The following is an 8,756-nucleotide window of genomic DNA, read 5'->3' on the forward strand; positions in this document are numbered from 1 at the left end:
GGCTGTCCACCAGGATCTAAGATAGTTACAGTTTGACACCCCATAGAAGATTTCAATCAGAAATGTTATTTTTGTTGATAGGCCATTTAATTTTGTTAATCTTTTGACAATAAAATAATAATAATAATCTTTTTGAAGATGTATCGACACTAGACTATGTAGACAACTGTGTCGACAGTTTATAAAACTGTAAGACATTGGTTTTCTTGAAGTATATTTTATCAAGACGAAGGTATTTCAGTCACCTACAGATTTACTATGACAAAAAACTGCAAGGATTTATGTTGTTTTGCTAATCATGCTGGTATCTGAACCCGGAAAAAAACGAAACTAAAACCGTATCTATAGATTACAAAACAGTGGGTGTTGGGGAAGGGGGGGGGTTAACAAAATACCCTGTGTGTCCAGATTTATCCAAATATTGATCTTAAAAGACGTAACACTTATAAGCTTAAGCTCCTTTCAACACAATGCTTTTACACTCTTATCTCAAATTACAGTGTCAAGACACATTCGCCATTTTATGGAACTTTTACAGGGTGGGGGCAATTGGAGGGGGGGGGGGGGAGGGCTAAGCATTAAATTCTATTCTAAAATACAAGTGCTTTATATATCCCGGAAAGTAAACAAATGACGTAGGTAACTGAAAATGGATTTATTTTAAAAGCTGTCAGATTATTGGCTTGTCTTGAAATCAGTGGCTAAACCATCAGTAGGGAGGGGGGGGGGGGGAGGCCATTTGGTGGTCCAAAAAATCCGACCACAAATAAAAATTGATAATCGAAAATCCTTGTCTTGATTGTGATTGAATAAAAGCATTGGAGCTGTGGTTGGAGGCGAAAAGTGGGTAATAGGACTTCTAAGTACGAGTTCAAAATTGTAGCATTCAGCTAATGCAGGTACCAAAAGTGTGTCAGTCAGCTAATGCAGGTACCAAAAGTGTGTCAGTCAGCTAATGCAGGTACCAAAAGTGTGTCAGTCAGCTAATGCAGGTACCAAAAGTGTGTCAGTCAGCTAATGCAGGTACCAAAAGTGTGTCAGTCAGCTAATGCAGGTACCAAAAGTGTGCCGTACTAAAGTGTCTGCAGTTGAACCTTATCTCCATCCACCCCACCCATCGCTCTATATCTACCCACCTAACATAAAGTAAGCTATATCTACCCACCTAACATAAAGTAAGCTATATCTACCCACCTAACATAAAGTAAGCTCTATCTACCCACCTAACATAAGGTAGGCTCTATCTACCCACCTAACATAAAGTAAGCTCTATCTACCCACCTAACATAAAGTAAGCTCTATCTACCCACCTAACATAAAGTAAGCTCTATCTACCTACGTCAGCTGTGAAACAGTTTTCTCCAACATGAAATAAGTGCCAACACGGAATGTAGGCCAGATTTAAAAATATTGGTTTGAGCTAAAAAAAATCTTCTAAGAGAAGGTAGAAACAGCGCACGCTTATTTAAAAACAAATGGGTCAACTTAAAAATTATATTCAAGTGTTGTAAGTCCCCCTCATTATTATACACATATTGTTTGGCGTTCTCTTGGTGCGCAATTCTTTTTTCTACGAGAATATATTCTATTTAAAAAAGTTTAACTAATTAAAAATGGATTAAAAATAATTTCTTTATCCCCAGTTGCCACCCCCCGTAGTGTTATATAAGAATATTCTAGAAAGTTTAGGGGAGATCCCTCCCGATTTAGTTTAAAGAGAAAATTCTCTGACTTCAATTTAATCATAACAAGCAGTTCCGTCTCCGTGTGAATATCTTGTTTTTTTTTTGTTCACCTGTGTGTACTAAACTTGATAGTTAACCAAAGCAGAAGTCTTGTCTTCTCTACATAAACATAAATAAGCTTTTTATAAACTCCGTCACGCATTATTGTGGGAATAACGTATTCCTTTAGCATTAATATTCAGCGTGTAATGATTCAAATACACATGCAAGTATTAAGGAGTAAGGTTGTTGCCCTTTGTTTTTGAGAAGTGCACGCCAAAAATACAACTATTATCTAACTCGCTCAACATGTGACCTAGTTCCTTAGATAAAAACGAAACTACTTCCATACTGCGAGTTGGTTAAAAATAACAACATCGGTAATTTCCGCATGTTAACATTTGATAGTTTGTGTATTGCACTAACTTGCTTCAGTGTGTTACATGTTGTAGGTGTTGTCCAGTCCAGTGTTTCTTTCAGACTTTTTTCTCCCGGGGGGGGGGGGGGGGGAGTGGGTGGACTAAAATTTCCGGGGGCGAGGGGAACGGGCGGACACTGTTAAAATGTATATTTTCTATATGAATCCCATTTCGCTCGGAGGGGGGGGGGGGGGAAGAGATGTCTGAAAGAAACTCTGGTGTTGTCAGATAAAATTCGATATTTTCTCAATGAGGATAAAATTATTAGACCTACCATCACCATCAGTAAATTAAAATAACATTGTTATCGTTTACAGTTTATATCAGACAACACAACAAAAGATAAACCATTTAAGATTATATATATATACATATATATATATATATATATATATATATATATATATATATATATATATATATATATATCGAGAGAGGAAACATGGAAATACCAGGACATTGTAATTCTATACGTTGTGTGCTAAATTATGTCTGTCCGTGACGGTTCACGGTGACCTTTATAATTAGCACTTAAGGAACTTTTCGTTCCGTGTGCACAAACATCTTTAAACTTTACCTTACACTAACCTATCCACAAACATCTTTAAACTTTACCTTACACTAACAGATTCATAAACATCTTTAAACTTTACCTTACACTGACCTATCCACAAACATCTTTAAACTTTACCTTACACTGACCTATCCACAAACATCTTTAAACTTTACCTTACACTAACCTATCCACAAACATCTTTAAACTTTACCTTACACTGACCTATCCACAAACATCTTTAAACTTTACCGTACACTGACCTATCCACAAACATCTTTAAACTTTACCTTACACTGACCTATCCACAAACATCTTTAATTACCTTGCACTAACCTACCCACAAACATCTTTAAACTTTACCTTATACTTACATCCACAAACTTCTTTAAACTTTACCTTACACTAACCTATCCACAAACATCTTTAAACTTTACCTTATACTAACATATCCACAAACATCTTTAAACTTTACCTTACACTTACATCAACAAACTTCTTTAAACTTTACCTTACACTAACCTATCTACAAACATCTTTAAACTTTACCTTACACTAACATATCCACAAACTTCTTTAAACTTTACCTTACACTTACATCCACAAACATCTTTAAACTTTACCTTACATTAACCTATCCACAAACATCTTTAAACTTTACCTTACACTAACATATCCACAAACATCTTTAAACTTTACCTTACACTTACATCCACAAACATCTTTAAACTTTACCTTACATTAACCTATCCACAAACATCTTTAAACTTTACCTTACACTAACATATCCACAAACATCTTTAAACTTTACCTTACACTTACATCCACAAACATCTTTAAACTTTACCTTACATTAACCTATCCACAAAAATCTTTGATCTTCACCTTACGTTAACCTATCCACAAACATCTTTAAACTTTACATTAACAATTGTGTTCAGAATTTTAAGTTTACAAATCCTCAATATAATACTTTGTCCGATAGTTTCTTGTCGAAATATCAACAAAAACTTACCTTAATCGTCAGTTAACAATGTTCAGAATAGATAGTAATGTTAAGTAACTTGCGATGTTTATGAATTATCAACTCATATTTTTCTTCACTACACAATAAAATAAACACAGGCGGCGCAACCTATGAATGAACGTTACTTGTCAGTGATTATCGTTCTTAGATGGGCAAGTGCGGCGATCCCTTTCTGCTGTGTACCGTACATTTTTGAACAGGTATAAGACAACTCAAGCTGTAACCCAGTCAAGGTCCGGTTTCCCTTCTACTTCACTTTTCTGTCTAGAGTTACCAAGCATAAGAAAGTGCATATTTAAATTATTAATTTGTTAAGAAGTAGAGGAAGTTCAAGACTGTAAGGCAACAGTAGTGGACCGAGCTTCATTATTATAACTGTTCATCTCAGAGATAGGACTAGGTTTAGAGCTCCAAACAGGGTTAAAATGTGGGTGAAGGAGTGACGGTTCAAGAATGTTTTTAATTGACGCTAACGTACTTAATAACAACCCACACCACAATATGAGGCAGGTTTAAAGTACGGTATACACACATACACACACGCAACCACACATACATACATACATAAATACACACACACATATATATATGTATATATATATACATATACATATATATATATATATATATATATATATATATATATATATATATATATATATATATATATATATATATATATATATATATATCTAGATCACTGTTTTGACGGTGTGAGGTAATTAAACCCCACCCTCCCCACACCTACCTGTTAAGCAGGTCAAGGATCCGTCAATGTCTATCATAACCTGCAGGACGAAGAGTTGTTTGAATGAAACGACAAACGGTTTTTGATAGCTAAACTAAATGTACGTCTCATTCTATTTGTGTAGGTTGATCTAGTTATTTTATACAGTCTACTTCTCATTCTATTTGTAGAGGTTGTTCTAGTTACTTTATAGTCTACATCTCATTCTATTTGTGTAGGTTGATCTAGTTATTTTATACAGTCTACGTCTCATTCTATTTGTGTAGGTTGATCTAGTTATTTCATACAGTCTACGTCTCATTCTATTTGTGTAGGTTGATCTAGTTACTTCACACAGTCTACGTCTCATTCTATTTGTGTAGGTTGATCTTGTTATTTCATACAGTCTACGTCTCATTCTATTTGTGTAGGTTGATCTAGTTACTTCACACAGTCTACGTCTCATTCCATTTGTGTAGGTTAATCTAGTTATTTCATACAGTCTACAGGGGTTCTCATTACGTGACTTGACTGCCCTGTAAACTGTCGCTCTAGTAACAAAACTGGAATACGGAGAGGGGGGGTTGAGAGGGTAAAGTGGGGTTGAAGGTTATGTGATATTTGGATCGGATTTTAATTCATCTTTTTTCCTCCACAAACCCACAAATAAACACACAAACAAACAAACAAAAAGACAATATTAACTTAGCTTAAACAAATACGAGTCCCCCCCCCCTACACACAGAAGGTAGACAAATATAGAATAATTTAGCCCGAATTAATCCCAATAACATACACGTCCCCTGCGAAACGTACAAGGCCTTGAGTTTCTCATTACTCGAGAGTAAACAACATGTTTGACATGCTTCAATATCCTGGTGCTGTTCGTGTGGCTTTAAATGTTATTAAATGAAATAAACCTTAGCCTACAAGGTCTACAGGCTTGTTTATTTTTTAAACTAACTAGACCAGAACAAAAAAATACTGCTATCAGTTTCTGTGCTTTTAGTAAACAGTTGTTTTATCTTAACAATTATTCTAGCTGCTAATAAAGTTGATGCTTAACATTTAATTTATAATCCTCATTTTGATTGAGTTTTAAATAATTGCAAACCATCCAGCGCTTTACGAGTAGGTCATTCAAGGTCAAGATCATGTCACACGAAGGTCATAAGAAGGTTTTTATTTGTTGTTTAGTAAAAGAGATCCGGGTGGTCACCTAGTTATCCTAGGTGTTGCTGGTATCTGCCTGGGAGGTTTTCATGTTACTGGTTTTGTCTTTGTGTGTGGGTGGTTGATGTGTGTGTGTGTGACATGTGTCTTACGTGTGTGTGTGATATTTGTGTGTGACATGTGTCTTATGTGTGTCATGTATTTTGTGTGTGTGTGTGTGTGTGTGTGAGATGAGTGTGTGTGATGTGTGTGTGTGTCATGTATCTTGTACGTGTATCTGTGTATGAATGAACAGTGGGATAGAGTTAAACTACAGAACCCTATGTAAAGACAACCCAGGTTTAAGGTGTTCTGGTGGTGCCTGTTGTTTAGGCCAACAACTTAATGTGTAACTTGACTTTTACAACAACTTAATGTGTAACTTGACTTTTACAACAACTTAATGTGTAACTTGACTTTTACAACAACTTAATGTGTAACTTGACTTTTACAACAACTTAATGTGTAACTTGACTTTTACAACAACTTAATGTTTAACTTGACTTTTACAACAACTTAATGTGTAACTTGACTTTTACAACAACTTAATGTGTAACTTGACTTTTACAACAACTTAATGTGTAACTTGACTTTTACAACAACTTAATGTGTAACTTGACTTTTACAACAACTTAATGTGTAACTTGACTTATACAACAACTTAATGTGTAACTTGACTTTTACAACAACTTAATGTGTAACTTGACTTTTACAACAACTTAATGTGTAACTTGACTTTTACAACAACTTAATGTGTAACTTGACTTTTACAACAACTTAATGTGTAACTTGACTTTTACAACAACTTAATGTGTAACTTGACTTTTACAACAACTTAATGTGTAACTTGACTTTTACAACAACTTAATGTGTAACTTGACTTTTACAACAACTTAATGTGTAACTTGACTTTTACAACAACTTAATGTGTAACTTGACTTTTACAACAACTTAATGTGTAACTTGACTTTTACAACAACTTAATGTGTAACTTGACTTTTACAACAACTTAATGTGTAACTTGACTTTTACAACAACTTAATGTGTAACTTGACTTATACAACAACTTAATGTGTAACTTGACTTTTACAACAACTTAATGTGTAACTTGACTTTTACAACAACTTAATGTGTAACTTGACTTTTACAACAACTTAATGTGTAACTTGACTTTTACAACAACTTAATGTGTAACTTGACTTTTACAACAACTTAATGTGTAACTTGACTTTTACAGCAAATTAATGTGTAACTTGACTTTTACAACAACTTAATGTGTAACTTGACTTTTACAACAACTTAATGTGTAACTTGACTTTTACAACAACTTAATGTGTAACTTGACTTTTAAAACATCTTAATGTGTAACTTGACTTTTACAACAACTTAATGTGTAACTTGACTTTTAAAACATCTTAATGTGTATCATGACTCTTACAACAATTTAAGTGTAACAAAACTCTTACAACAACTAAAGTGTAACAAAACTCTTACAACAATTTAAAGTGTAACATGACTCTTACAACAATTTAAAGTGTAACAAAACTCTTACAACAACTAAAGTGTAACAAAACTCTTACAACAATTTAAAGTGTAACATGACTCTTACAACAATTTAAGTGTAACAAAACTCTTACAACAACTAAAGTGTAACAAAACTCTTACAACAATTTAAAGTGTAACATGACTCTTACAACAATTTAAGTGTAACAAAACTCTTACAACAACTAAAGTGTAACAAAACTCTTACAACAATTTAAAGTGTAACAAAACTCTTACAACAACTTAAGTGTAACAAAACTCTTACAACAATTTAAAGTGTAACAAAACTCTTACAACAACTAAAGTGTAACAAAACTCTTACAACAACTTAAGTGTAACAAAACTCTTACAACAACTAAAGTGTAACAAAACTCTTACAACAAATTAAGTGTAACATGACTCTTACAACAACTTAAGTGTAACAAAACTCTTACAACAATTTAAAGTGTAACAAAACTCTTACAACAATTTAAAGTGTAACAAAACTCTTACAACAACTAAAGTGTAACATGACTCTTACAACAATTTAAAGTGTAACATGACTCTTACAACAGTGTTAGGTTTAACATAGCTCATAAAACCTGTTCACATTTGTATCTTCGGTTGAACTTTTGTATCTATTATATCTAGGTAGAATTGCTTCCAATGGAGCCCTTTCGGAGCTAGCTATGTTTTCATTTAATTTATCATGACATGACTTCATGCTTGAGACTGTCATCATCAATTCAACAATACAATGTTTACCTTGACTAATGGTGTGGTAAAAATAGGCATTTTAGAATAGTAGTTGTGATCATTCAGATATAGGGGTTCACTTACATTAATGAGACTACAGACCATGATAGACACATAAATCTAATCAAACAAATTGTCATCTCCAGAAAATAAGCAACAAATTCAACTATTTTTATATCTGTGACCATTTAATTTTCAAGAAATTAAAATAAAAAATTAACAGTAAAATATAAAAAACAACAAAGAAATAGTTAAAATAATGTTCAGTGTAGTCCTAAAACTATACAATTAAAAATAAAAATGTTTTTTAAAATAAAAACACCAGTGAAGCATGTTATTTTTAGGCTGATCTCAATTGAAAGTTTTTAATGAAAGTTTAGGTCAGAGAAGAGAGACATGACGTCAGCACGGGAGAAAGTAGGTCAGTATTGACTAGAAGGTAAGGGAGACCAGGCTCATCAACCTTAATGTCAACCTACATTAGCAGGTCAAACAGATGACATCAACAGCAACTAGAGATCACATGACATGACATGACATATCACATGAAGTGACATAATATAACATGACATGACATGGAATATCACATCAAGTGACATAATATAACATGACATGACATGGAATATCACATGAAGTGACATAATATAACATGACATGACAAGGTTTTCTACATACCATGACATTAGATATACCATGACATGAGATATAGCATGACATGGTATGACACATTTCAATAAATTACAGTGAATACAACTACATGACTGTCATTTGCTTGTGTGAATGTGATCTGCTCAGTGCTGTAGGTAAGTAAATGTGT

This window comes from Physella acuta, unplaced genomic scaffold (assembly GCF_028476545.2).
Source record: "Physella acuta isolate Inbredline_101_S28 unplaced genomic scaffold, ASM2847654v3 ptg000694l, whole genome shotgun sequence".
NCBI classification, from domain to species: Eukaryota; Metazoa; Mollusca; class Gastropoda; family Physidae; genus Physella; species Physella acuta.